We start from the raw sequence: 14,181 nt of genomic DNA, 5'->3' as shown, positions 1-14,181 counted from the left end.
TTAAACAGCATAATTGAGGTATAATTCATATACTGTGCAATTTACCCATTTAAAGCATAAAATTCAATGGTGTTTTAGTATACTTATCACATTGTAGAATCATCATCACAATCAATTTTAGAAAATTTCCATCACTCCAAAAAGGAACCCCGTACCCATTAGTAGTCACCCTCCATTTCTCTTCAACCTCTCCAGCTCTAGGAAACCACTAATCTACCTTCTGTCTCTACAGATAATCTGCCTGCTTTGGACATTTTATACAAATGGATTCATATAATACAGTCTTTTATGTCTGGCTTCTTTCACTGAGCATGCTTTCAAGGTTCATCCGGGTTGTATTAGTATTAGTATTTCATTCCTTTTTATGGCCAAAGACTCTTGAGAGTCCCTTGAACTGCAAGGAGATCCAACCAGTCCATCCTAAAGGAGATCAGTCCTGGGTGTTCATTGGAACGACTGATGTTGAAGCAGAAACTCCAATACTTTGGCCACCTGATGCGAAGAGCTGACTCATTGGAAAAGACCCTGATGCTGGGAGGGATTGAGGGCAGGAGGAGAAGGGGACGACAGAGGATAAAATGGTTGGATGGCATCACCGACTCAATGGACATGGGTTTGGGTGGACTCTGGGAGTTGGTGATGGACAGGGAGGCCTGGTGCGCTGTGGTTCAAGGGGTCGCAAAGAGTCAGACACGACTGAGCGACTGAACTGAACTGAATATACTGCATTTTATTTATCCATTCATCAGTCGACGGACATTGGGTTGTTTCTGCTGTTTGGCTATTCTGAACAATGCTGCTCTGAACATTCATGTACAAGTTTTTATGTGAACGTGCATTGTCATTCCTCTTGGATACATACACCTAGGAATGGAAAAGTTGGGTGCTATGGCAGCTCCATGTTGAACATTTTAATGAAATATCCAACTGTTTGACAAAGTGGCTATGCCTTTTTACTTTCTCATAAGCAGTGGGTAAGGGTTTTGATGTCTCCACATCTTCATCGACACTTGTTACTGTCTTTCCTATTTTAGCCATCCTACGTGTGTGAAGTGGTATCTCATTGCGGTTCAGATGTTTTAAAGGAAATGTGCATGTGGGATTTCTGTCCTGTTCTCCCCTGGCCAGCACTACGAATGCCAGCCACTGTGTAATGTGGTGTCCTCTGCAGCAGACGAGATGGAAGGAAGTGCAGAAACACAGACAGAGCAGACGAGACGTCAGCTCAGAGACTTGGGACAGTCATGGTTTATTCTGAGACTACAACGTTCTGAATTTTGTAGATATGGAGAAACAGAAAGTGACTAAACCCCTCACAAAGGCCCTTCTAAGCCACAACTTCTTTTGTTGTTGTTTGGCACTTTCTTTGCCTGATTTACTTTCGGAGAACAAATTTGGCCTTAACTGCAATGTGTAATTTAAAAAAAATGATTAATTTTGCCTCTGAAGAGCCATTTATAGCTAATGTTCTATGTGAGTAGCTTCCACACTTATGTTTCCACTTTCTAGGGGGCTTGGACCCAGCAACCAGAAAGATAATCCTCCTTTGTGGACATTCCCACAGTTAACTCCACACACATCTGGATGGCAGTTCAATAGTCCACTGTTATTCAAACAATTTGTAATCACACATACTGTGTGTCAGCTAACAAGCCAGGGTGTATGGCTTCTCAGTATTCCGTAGCACGCAGCACGCACAATTTACAAATAAAATAAAAATCTACAGCAAAGACAACGGCACATTCTTCATTGAATAACTGAGTAAAAAGAGCGTCTCTGTTGAAAGACAAGACATCACTTGTTATTTTGTCGATCAATGAAAAGAGGTACAGAAAACCATATTTCATCTTTAGCTCTCTTAACATGGGAAAGTTCCATATCTGTAGCGTGGAAGAATCTGGGGCCATATGTTTCTTTAAGCTAGGCTCAAAGCAGAGATGGCCAGATGACCACTAAGCAGTATGAAATGCAGCTGACAAAATTTCCCGGGCTTATCCCTGTAAGGCATGGTAGATGGGAGAGAATGGAAAAGATGGACACCTCACCACGATCAACTGCTTTTCTTATTACTCTCAGCTGGGAGGATGTCGGGAGGGAGAAGTTGAGTTCAACTTCCCAAGTAGCTGAGTAACAGTTTTGGAAACAAGGAGTCTGATAAGGCCAGAGGAAGCGAAGTCGAACTTGTCCTGAGAAAAAAGGGCCGGGGACAGGCTCTCCACACTCAGAGCCACTGAGACCCCAGACAAGCCATTGAGATGACAAGGTGGCGGAAATAGCATGCCAACAACCGATCATCGTGGGACAGGGAGGTGTTGGGAAATGCAACCAGAGGAGCAGCTGTGCAACATTCCACCTGTCCTGCTGGCCTGGCAGCACGGTGACCCCTGACCCTGAAGGGCTGTGTGCATCACTGGGAGTCCAGAGCCTGTTCAGAGCATGTCCAGGTCTTGGCATATGTTGAGGCCTCACTGGGGGATCATTCAGCTAGGTCACTAGCTCAAGGCCACTAGGTCAAGTCCATAAGACTCAGCGACCAGACGACGAAGCATTTCTTATCCAGGAGGGTTCCCCACCCCCACCCCCACGGTTGTCCCACTGGCTTTGTGCCTGTGACACCATAACTTGATTCCTAGGCTCTGCTGAAAGCTTCTTAATAGAGGACAGCCCCAAGTCCAGGGTAAACTCAACAACCTTGTAAGAAAATAGTCAGTAAGGTTCAGGTGACTCAAGAGAGGAAGAAACTATCACTGTTTAATCAGGTTGCATTGGGGAGGCAAGATGAGTTTCACATTGAACTTCACATGTCTTTATTACTCTCCACCCACAATATATGAATACCTTTAATATTTCAGGTAGCTAGTCATTTTCCCCCCCCAATATATCAGGCATTCATTGAGGATCTATTATGTGCCAGGAAGGGCACTGCACTCTGGAGATATAAAGGGAAAAGGAATCACAATGCCTGCCCTCAAAGACCTCATGACCTTAGCTCACGAACTCATGAAGGGGAGATGGAGGACAGTGAGGAAGAAGGGAAGAAGGACTATTCTGCCTGAGGGCTTGGGAGAGCTCCCCAGAGAAGGTGAGTGAACCCCACCTTGAGAACATTCCGGATGCTCTGCCAGTGGCCACTGTTTTACATGTGGCCTGACTAAGCCTCTAGTGTAGGACAGTGAATCAGCCTGGCTAGCAACCAAGTGAGAAATCTAAACTCCTCTCCGTTACTCCATTCTCAGTATCCCATGCACCCCAGGAATTGGCAAGGCAAACAACTGGATGGTGGTGACGAACCCAAACTTCACTAACCTGAGAGAACATTCCTCTTGATCTCTGGACATCTGTGGATTTGCAGGAGGGGGCCTCATGGTCATGCCTAGATCTGCCCACTGCGGCACAGACCTGCATCTTCAGCTCTCTCCCTTATACCCCTTGCTGCTGCTGCTGCTGCTGCTAAGTCGCTTCAGTCGTGTCCGACTCTGTGCGACTCCATAGACGGCAGCCCACCAGGCTCCCCCGTCCCTGGGATTCTCCAGGCAAGAACACTGGAGTGGGTTGCCATTTCCTTCTCCAATGCATGAAAGTGAAAAGGGAAAGTGAAGTCGCTCAGTTGTGTCCGACTCTTCGCAACCCTATGGACTGCAGCCTACCAGGCTCCTCCATCCATGGGATTCTCCAGGCAAGAGTACTGGAGTGGGGTGCCATTGCCTTCTCCTTACACTCCCTAGAAGGCAACAATGTTACGGCTTAGGTATTGAACCAACAATAATAGGAAAAGCAAAAGGAACTGCAAGAAGAATGACTCAGCAACAGAAAATCATCAATTTATGAAAAAAAAAGTTTCTTTTTGAATCTCTGGAAGTATGTCCTGAAAGGTAAGACAGTCACAGACAGCTTTAATTGCCAGATCACTGTAGGTCTCAGTGACCTTGACAGTCATCTTCACATGATGGAGTGCTCTTGTTCTATTTTGGAGGCACCCCTGCGCTTCACACATGGAGGCTTTGCCTCAAGATCACAGACCTGGATTAAGACCTTACAGACCACCCCTGCCGCCCCCTGAGAATGCAGGCTCCTCGCTCTCAATGTACCGAAAATACTGCATGCGCTGTCCTGGGCATCCCAGGGAACGGAAGATGCTGAATAGACTTTCAGAATTCAGCCTTATTATTTTGCTAGGAACATTTTCTTTTGGTTCATTTATAAATCATTTTTAAAGTTATCTCCTTATGGGACAAAATGAAAAATCCAAATCTCACTGGAATTTCTCCTTTTAAAAATTAACTGTCAACTATTGACCAGGCTTCACCTTTGATCATTATAGAACCATAGAGCTTCAGAGTAATAAGAGCCCAGATGAGTTGTCCAGAACCACAGCACATCCGAAGCCTCTGTGATAAGCATCCCTACTAAGTAGTCAGGCACTGTATGTATCAATCCTTTCACCAACATCATCTTACTACTCATTTGGCATTCAGGGCAGCTCTCTCAGTGAGAAAGCTCCCTCATTTTAATCCACAATATACTCCTGGTAGTCTCCTCCTACACGTCTTGGATCAAGCTTTTGGGGCCACAGAGATAGGTCTAATGATTTTTCTATAGAACAGCCCCTGTGAAAGTTGAAGATAATCTGTTATGTAGTATTTCTTACCATCTCTAACCTCTGAATGCACCCCAGTTTGGAAAGAAGTTTCTAAGCTTGGAATTTAGAAGAGGTTTTGATGAAGCTTTTAGAGTCATGATCTTCCTAGCATTCAATTTCTGTCATAACTCTGCTGCTTGTTCCAACCAACATAACTATTCTTTCATTCCCCCTCTCATCTAGCCATCCATCCATCGACCCACCCACCCATGTATCCATTCACCTAAGCTCTCCACACACCCATCCATCCATCCAATACTTAAAGAGAACTTATCACGTGCGAGGCACTATTCCAGGGACCAAGGTTAGGGTAGTGAACTAGATAAACAAGGTGTCTGTTTTTGCATAGCTTACAATCTAATACAGACAACTCACAATCATCAAGTACATAAATGAAGAAAGAGAATAAAGTACAAGATACTAGGTAAGGTGGATAGGGAAAGCCTTTTTTGAGGACTGACACTAACCTGAAAAGAAAAAGGAGGGGCCATCCAAATGACTATTTAGAGGAAAAACATTCCAGAACCGAACAGCAAGGGCAGAGATGGCACAAGAGTGAATGTAGGTCAGGTGAGAGAGAAAGAACAGTAGGAGATGGAGTCTGAGGTATGGAAGCACCAGAGAGAGAGAGAGAGAGAGAGAGAGTGAGTGTGTGTGTGTGTGTGTGTTTAAACCACCACTCAGAATAGAGTCACTTGTAAATTCAGCTTTACCTGCTTGCAGAAATAGCAATTGAAATTAGTTGATCCCTGTTTCTCCGTGGCCCATAAATACGTTGCTTTTCTCCACAATGTCAATTAAAAAGATCTTGTAATGTATCAGTGGAGTGCTATAGGGGACTCAATGACCAGACTGGCAGAATATTAATTTCAATTTAGTTGCAGGATTCCTGAACAGTCAAGGAAGAACAAGGGTATGTAAACCCAAAGCCAACTCACATTAACTCAAGAACAGGCTTTGTGTGTTCTAACCAATTATACCTCCTCTGCTAGTTTTTAAAAGCTTTGTTTATGAAGCCCATATTGAAAATTAAATGTTTATGACCATTTTTTGAAGGTGAGGTATAGAACTTGGCAACGTATTGATTAATAACTTGTGGATGGCTGGTGTAGGGAAGCCAGTTTTGAACCCAGCTGTAAACAATGTATCAGCAAGGGTTTCAGCTATTTGGGGTTCAGAGCTTGCCAATTTGTAATTAGTTGCAGATTTTCAATTACTTCTCAGCAAACAAAATTGTTTTATTTGCATCATTTACTTGGCATTTAACTTTAAAAGAATCCAATTGATTATTCTTAAAGACAATGAATTTGGAGGGCTGGGATGAAAATAAATGGATACATTTTTGAGTAGCCCTACATCTGTATTTTTGTTTTGAGAGATATCAAGGTACAGAACTTGGCCTAAATTCAATCAATTCTATCACACAATCCCAAAATGCATCCTGTGCAATTTGTCAAAAAGATTTTTGGCAACTACATATAAAACTCATGAGATTTGTAATGAAGAACATAAACCGATGAGGAAAAAAAAGCAAAGTTGCATTTTCTGCTAATTGAAACTGGTAAACTATTGTAACTGAATTCAATAGAAGATGAAAATAATTTTAAATGTTAGTCCTTGTTACTTTGTATCAGACTGGTTCTCTCCATGACTTGGGGCTCCTTATAGGCCCATACTTTTTTCTGTGGAGAAGAAAATTCAAATCATTCAATGAAATATTGATTGAGGACCTAACACAGTAGTTGGTGCTAATGTTAGTTGCTCAGTCATGTCTGACTCTGAGACCCCCTGGACTGCAGCCTGCCTGGTTCCTCTGTCCATGGAAATTTTCAGGTAAGAATACTAGAGTGGGTTGGCATTCCCTTCTCCAGGGGATCTTCCCGGCCCAGGGATGGAACCCGGGTCTCCTATGTTGCAGGCAGATTCTTTACCAGCTGCAGCACAAGGGAAGCCCAGTTGGTGCTAGAGTTACTACCAAATAAGAGACGATTTCTGCCCTCACAAAGATCAGAGTTTAGTGAAAAAGGACAGACCTTTAAAAAGAAGGAACCCTTATTAAAGGCTGGCTGTGGCAAGGATTATGATAAGTAAAAAGCCATGGGATTAGAAAGGAGGAATTCATTCTGACTCCAAGATCAGGGAAGGTGAGAAGGTAAAATGCAATAAAGCAAGGAGGGATGGATTTCTGCAGTGGGGGTGGGGGTGGGAAGGAAGACATTTTAGGGAGGGGGACTGGGACACAGAAAGGTACGGAAGAGGGAGTGTGCACCCCGGTCAGAGACCTGAGGCAGTCTAATGTGGCTGGGTAGATGTGGTGAATCAAGAAGGGGTGGAGATGAGAGCAGAGGGAGGGGAGAACAGATTGCAGACAGCCTGGGACAGACAGCACGGGAAGGAGCTTGATCCCTGTTCTGAAGGTGGGGAGGAGCCCACAAAGAACACTGGGCAGTGACAGGATCAGGAGGATCTGTGCTGAGAAAGACCAGCTGGGGAGTGAATGGTCTGTGAAGAGGGGCAGGAGCAGTAAGGGCATAAACGACAAGTGATCTGAGGCGTTTCAGAGCTGTGATCCACAGAACCGAAGCGGCATTCCTAAAGACTACGGGAGTGAGAGAAGAGCCTGGGTCCAAGCTGACTCGCAGACTTCCTTAGGTGCTCACCCTCTGATCCAAGACAGAGATCACGTAAAGCATAATTCTGACGGGGTGAGAAGGATAAACACGCACACTCAGAAAGTGCCACAGTAGAACATTATGGCAAACCTCAAAAACGTTATGAGAAATCAAAGAGGTCAGCCATAAAAGGTCACATATTGTATGTTCCTATTTCTATGAGATGTCCAGAGTAGGTAAATCCACAGAGACAGAGGCTAGGGGGAATGGGGAGTGACTACTTAATGGGTACAGGGATTTGGTTTTGATGAAAATGTTCAGGACTACAAGAGGTGAGGGTTGCACAGTGTCCAGTGTGCTGAAAGACGCTCTTGAAAATGGTTAATTTTATCTTCTGTGAATTCTTCTTCAATTGAAAAAAAAAGATAGAAGGAAAAATAAAAACAAAATTCGCCAAACATCATGGCAATCCATGGAACCTTATATTTCAGAGTCGTACATGCTCAGAGCCTCCTCTTAAATCCAAAGAGTAGGAGCACAGAGGAGGAAATGCTAGTGCCCATTCATTGAGGGCAACTGTTGCTTTGGCTCCCAGTGGACACCCCTCCTTCCCACCTGTGATCACGCATTTTCCTTGGAAGGCCTGGGCTGCTGACTCTGAGGGTGTTTAATTTGTAAGAACTTTATTCCTTAGGTATATCCTCTACTCGGACCATCTGCCTTTACTATGTCAAACTCTGGCTGACCTAGTAATGTGAGGAGTCAATCTGTCATGTGGGAGACATATTTGGGGGGAGGGGGAGGAAGCAGAGCACACAGAGAGAGGAGCATGTAGGTCAGGAAACAGTAAGGAAAACTTTCTGGCATTCATATTGGTCATCAGTAGCCCCGGGGGAATAAAGGGCTCCCTGGGGCTCAGTGCATCACCGGGAAGATTAATTAACATTTGTAAAGGCCACACACAATGTGAAAGGCCCAGTAATGGATCTCCAAAAGCTGCAGTCCTTGTTTTCCAGAAGGGTCATGAAACCAGGAGTGGAAAATATTCCCTAGAAGACAAGCTGGATGACCTCGGCCATGAAGAACACTGCAAAGAAATGACCGGGCTTGTCTGGGATTCTCTTCATTCTCAAGTTGAATCTGATCTGACAGATGTGGTGAGTAATTAAACCCTTGTCCATTCATCGTCTGAATGCTTGCACTGCTAGGAGAATGGGGCAGGAATAATGAGAGGCACAGCCCCTCTGGGACTATTCAGGAGGGCTCAAATTTGCATGGTCACATGAACCCAAAGGAAGTGGATTATGCTAGCCCCGCCAGGAAGTGGAGACCGCCAGAGCTTTCTGATTTGCATAAATCATAGGGCTGGAAGGCAGCGGGGCTTAAGGGCTCTCAAAGAAAGCCAGGTGTAGCTGCCTTCTCTGAAATTCAGTACATTTTTGTAGCTAGATTCCTGCTCACAAAGGCTGTATAGGAAATTCACTTGTGATGTCATTTGTTCAAAAGTTTCGTCAATACATTCCCTTAAGTTTCCCCCAAATATGATTTTTATAAGCAAAGTTGCTACACAGCCTTTTAATGAATGGGTTCTTTTAATCACCTTGAAAAAAAAGGTGATGTGGTAAGGGGTAATGCATTATATTATGATTACCGCTGTCAACCAATTTCTAATTGTGTGACAAGGTGCTTAAGAATTGTTTATGAAAAAAACAGTTAATGCCTCTCAAAAAAGGATTACATTCTTTTTAAGTTTCAAATGAAGGCTACCAATTAATTAATCCATTTACATAAAAATGTCTTGGATCAGCTACCTGCAAAGATAAAGGATGAAATCTATCCTCTAATTGGAAAAAGAAAAACTGCTATAAATATGTGGTAATAAACATATAGAAGGGCTGTACAAGAAGTAAATAGCACTCATTAATTAAAAACTGAAATGTTAAAAATTTTACTTTATTCTAAGCAAAATTAAAAGTATTGATGATGTCACATACTTTGTTGAATAACTTCTCTGAAATATAGCTTTCCATCCATGCCGTTTTACTCAATTTTCTTACTGGAAGCCATACAAAAATTACATAATGGTTTCAGACAGGATGTAAATCTCTCTTCAGTTTTTTCCTCCTAAGAGCTAACTTCATGTTGTCTCCCAGATTCATAGATATTAGTCAACCAAGTTGGGTTAACATTCAAATGTTTGCTCGCATGGGTTCTAAACAAGTCCTACACTTGATGCAAACAGTTATTACAGACCCAGAGTGGAACAAAGAAGGCAGATATTTACTAGTGAAAAACTGAAGTTGCTTAATCACCTTAATATATGTAATCAAATGGAAATTATACATTATCCAGACTAATTACATATAATTTCTTGGCATTTGGTATACATTATTCAGACTATATTAGGGAAAACAATTTAAAAAAAGATTCTTTTTTACAGCAGAATTTTCATGGTAAAATACATCTCATGTGGAATCTCATCTTCCTAGTATCTCTTCTGAAGTCTTTGATGACTTAAGTTTGTTTCCCCTGGTGTTTTCCAAGCTGAGGTGGAGCTGCCATTTTGCAGTTGGAATTGGTCTTTTCATGGGCACTTGCTGGATTTATTGACATAGTGGTTGAGAAAATGCTGAGGCGAAAAGTGGGAAGGGAAAGAGAGAGAAAAGAGGAGAGAAAAAGAAAGCAGGAAAAAGAGGGACGAGAGATATAGAGGAAAGAAAGGGAGATGTTTCAGAAAATCCTAAAGGTACAAGGTGTGATCAATGGGAAGGAGAAATGCTTAGCCTGAGAGACTGATAAGAAATGAACTGCCAATGTCAACAGGTCACCTGCCCAGGGGCTCCGCCGTGTTGGTGGACTGGCAGGAAGTGACACCCAGGCATGCCGGCTCTGCACCAGCCCTGACTCTAAATGAATTTAAAGGTACCTCTTATAGTTTCTCTTTGGACAGATGGTTCAAGCCGCAAGGTGGCTATCAATTGGCAGGGCCCAATCTCTGTTTTACAAAGGTGTGAGGGAGGAATTATCAATAAACTCCAAGAGAAGCCTTCTCAGAAGTAGAAATAAAAAACTTAAGTTCTTAGCAAAGTCTTTGCAGGGAAAAGAGGGTCACAGAATGGAAAAAAAAAAAAAAAAAACCAACCCTATGGTTTACCTGCAGCTGTACTCTCTCTCCTGTACCAAGTCCATTTCCACCTTCAAAATAACTGGGCTAGCTCATGGGATCTTCTTTAGAAAAGGAAGTGATAACCCACTCCAGCGTTCTTGCCTGGAGAATTCTATGGACAGAGGACCCTGGTTGAGCTACAATTCATGGGATCACAAAGAGTTGGACATGACTGAGTGCTAACAATTTACTTCTAAGGAGCTCGGTGCCATTTATACAAATGGCTAGCGTTATTTCCATGCCCTGTTGCTGAGAACTATGGTGATGAGACCCAGGTCCAGAGAAGTTACATAATTCATCCCAGGCAACGCTGCTGGGGAGAGACGTCCAGATGGTGGGGTTCCTGGGTTAGAGGCCAGTGTGCCCAACCTTTGGCCTTTGAAGTTTCTGGGGAATATCAGGTTTGCTACCCACAAAGAGGGTTGGAAGAACTCTCCAGAATCATAGTCAGGAATGACCCTTGGCAGTACTTTTGCAGCACTGAGAATCTATAAGTCCCCTCTCCAAGTGTTTGACAGAATATTTTACAGGTTACACCAAGGGTGTCCAGCCCACGATTAGCCAATTTTCAAATGGGGTGTGAATTGACTGTGTCTCAGCTACTTAATTGATGGCATCCCTATCAATGACAACCTACCACACCACAGGGGTTCTGTTCCTCCATTGTATGTGCCTTGTTAGAAGGTATTTTTGTATAGATCCCTTGGAAGTGTGCATCAATTTGTGCTGTTTTTCCTGAAATGCCTGTTGCATATTTTGTTTGTTTCATTTCGGGCTGTACCCTGTAGCTTGCTGGATCTTAGTTCCCCAACCAGGGATCGAACCCTGGACTCCAAGCTGTGGACTTCCAGCGGTGAAAGCTTGGAGTCCTAACCATTGGATTGCCAGGGAATTTCCCTGCTGCGTATTTTGAATATGCTCAATTTCATGCAGGGCAAGTCTTCCTGCGATTCTATATAGCGATAGAACCTCTTCAGTTGTAAAACTAAGACAATTCCAGTCTTTGAGGATTAAAGATAAGCACATTGCTTGGCGTAAAAAAAAAAAAAAAAGCCCCACAATAAGTGGTAATTATCACAATTATTATCGCAGAGAAAGAAGTGTAAGCAGTTGTTTAAGGCTACGAGAACAGCTTTATTTTCATATTTTTCTTCCCAGAGATTTAAACTGTTCAGGTCTGTTTGCATTCTTTTTGGTCTGTGCTGATATCAACACATTATTTAAAGACTGTCAAAAAAGTTAATCCAAGAGAAACATACGCTTCAAGTCACTGACCTCTTTAAATGACACCTTTTTCATTAATTATTACCTTTCAGTGATAGTCCTGGGGCCAGTTTCTTTTCTCTCTGATGGCCTATGTGAGTTTGAGGATTAAAAAGTGGTTTAGAACCCTTCTAGCCAAGAAGCCAAAGGGCCTCTCCTTTTAAACTTTCAAGACAAAAGCAAAAACAAACAAACAAACAACCTTTAAAGGCCAGTAAAGCTGATAGGTTAGAGCCAGCTCCCAGACTAGCTTGGCCACTTAGGAGAGACATGATCTGAGTAAGTTGTTTCCTTACTCATAAGGTGGGATAATAAAAACACTTATCTCTTAGAGCTATTGTGGAAGGTTTTTAAAAATCCACTAATATAAAGGGCTTGGCCCATGCCTGGTACATAGAAGTGCTCTACAATTGGTTACCATAATCACGCTACTATCAGTAACCATAAAACTCCCATGGAAGAGTCGGGGCATTGGTGCAGGGAATGGTTATTGATAGATATTGATGGAGAACACTAGGGGTAACCAAGGCCCCACTCACCCCCAACTCTCCCTCTCTTTGCACGTACATGGCGTGATTCTATTTCTTTTTTTCCATTTCAGGAAATTAATTTGTACTTGAAAATAGTCACTAAGCTGAGCCCTTTGTGAAATATGTGTTTAAAAAATGTGGTGGTGACACCTGGGGTTATCAGTCTTTTTATTTGTGGAGACAAAGGTCATATCAGACTTTAGCAATTGTGTATTTTCTGGGCCCACATACTATGGAAGGCTCCTTTATCCCCTTAGTGCCCCGTGCATGGTAAAGAAAGCAATTTATTTTATTTCAGTCTTTCTTTTCATGAGATGGAGCAAACAGCCTGTGTTATTCTGAAAGGATGTTAAAAAGCAAAATTATTCTCAGAAATTTCTAGTTTACTTAACAGTTGTGGAGAAACACAAAGTGGGTGTCATTCTGCCACATGGACCCCCCCTACACCATCTACTGCTGATTTCATCAGCTGTGTGAGGCATTCTCAATGTTTCTTCTTCTTTTGCTATTGGTAGATAATGTTTCTGATTCTACTCTATTTAAAACAGACGAAAGAAAGAGAGAGGGAGAAAGAAACAAAGAAGGAATGAAGGGAGGGAGGAGGAGAGGGAGGAAGAAAGGCTTAAGTATGGACTGGCTCTAAGAATCTGAGTTGTTGTCCTGAGTTAAATCCCTTTCTCTGGTAAGTGAGACAACTGGTGACCTGGAACCACACTGTCCCCTCAGCAGCCCGTTCGTGTTGCAGATGCGCTGCACAGTGTCAGGGCAGCTGCAAGGCATCCTGGGAGTGTGGGGTGGGCTTTACTGGGGCCTGAGGATGGGGGGTAAGGTGGAAGTAAGGGAGGGCAGGGTCCTATTGAGGTCCGTCGGTCCTCGGGCTTCCAGGAGTCTTGAGAGCTGAAGGTGAGCTTTCAGAAGCCCACTTTTTAAAACCAAGATTTTGGATTCCTTCAAAAAGTGGACTTTTAATAACCCTGGATCCTCAGGGAAAGTAGAAAGATATGACAGGAGGGTAAAAAGAGATATTACGGTATCATTTTTCCTTTCACTTGTAAAATCTTCTTATGAAGGTTAATTCTCTTTTTGCTGCTGGCATTATTAAGCTTGAGCCCACTCTACTGCACACTGGTTCTTCTGCCTTCAGAACGGACAACACCTGCTGCGCTGACTTGCTGATTCACACAATCTATACACTGAAATACAAACCATCCAAAAGCTCATGACTTCCACAGTGAGGATCAGCTACGTAAAGCTCCTCTCCTCAGCCCATGTTCTAGGAGGTATTCATGAAGAATGGCTGCTTATAATTTATTTCCTATCATGTTTTCTTCATGTATCCAACTTTGACTCCTTAGGGATCATGAGAATTCTTTTATGCAGGGAATCATTAGGGAAAGAATGCAGCTTCTCTCTTGGAAGAGCAGTTTGGCTCTGCTCTGTCTTCTTTCAGCAATATTTAATGAGGGCCTACTGTGTGCCTTGTTCTAGGTAAGCTTGATGGAGGCAGGTTCAAACAACACAAGAGCAAGCTGAGCAAAGCCATTTTGGGTTTTACTGCTGATGCTTCTCACTAGCTTAGATGAAGGACAATTTTTGCTTGGATGTTTCATTTCCAAACTTTTGAGGACTAATAGGTACTTGGTCATTTAGTTGTCTCCGACTCTTTGTGACCCCATGAACTATATAGCCCACCAGGCGCCTCTGCCCATGGGAATTCTCCAGGCAAGAACACTGGAGTGGGTTGCCGTTTCCTTACGGAGTCCTATTAATATGACAAGCCCCATGCAACTTATCTAAAGTGCTCAACAGCACCCAAAACGGTTTATGCCCTGTTCAATGAGACCGGTCGACCGACCGTGTGTTTGGATGTTGTGGCAATGGGAAACCACTGTATTTTTAAATGCTTACTCTCGATTTTTCCGCTTACAACATCATAGGATAACAGCATACAGTTCATGGACTAGCACCAGG

The 14,181-nt window shown here is 43.0% G+C and overlaps 1 protein-coding gene across 7 annotated transcripts in view; it reads right to left on the bottom strand.

Moving 5' to 3' along the window:
- The window catches only part of VTI1A (vesicle transport through interaction with t-SNAREs 1A), a 385,337-nt gene that overhangs the window by 89,818 nt on the left and 281,338 nt on the right, over positions 1 to 14,181 (bottom strand). The window lies entirely within an intron of this gene.

This window comes from Ovis aries, chromosome 22, assembly GCF_016772045.2.
Source record: "Ovis aries strain OAR_USU_Benz2616 breed Rambouillet chromosome 22, ARS-UI_Ramb_v3.0, whole genome shotgun sequence".
NCBI classification, from domain to species: Eukaryota; Metazoa; Chordata; class Mammalia; order Artiodactyla; family Bovidae; genus Ovis; species Ovis aries.
Note: the sequence above shows the minus strand (reverse complement) of the source record. Positions and strands in the feature narration are given on the sequence as shown.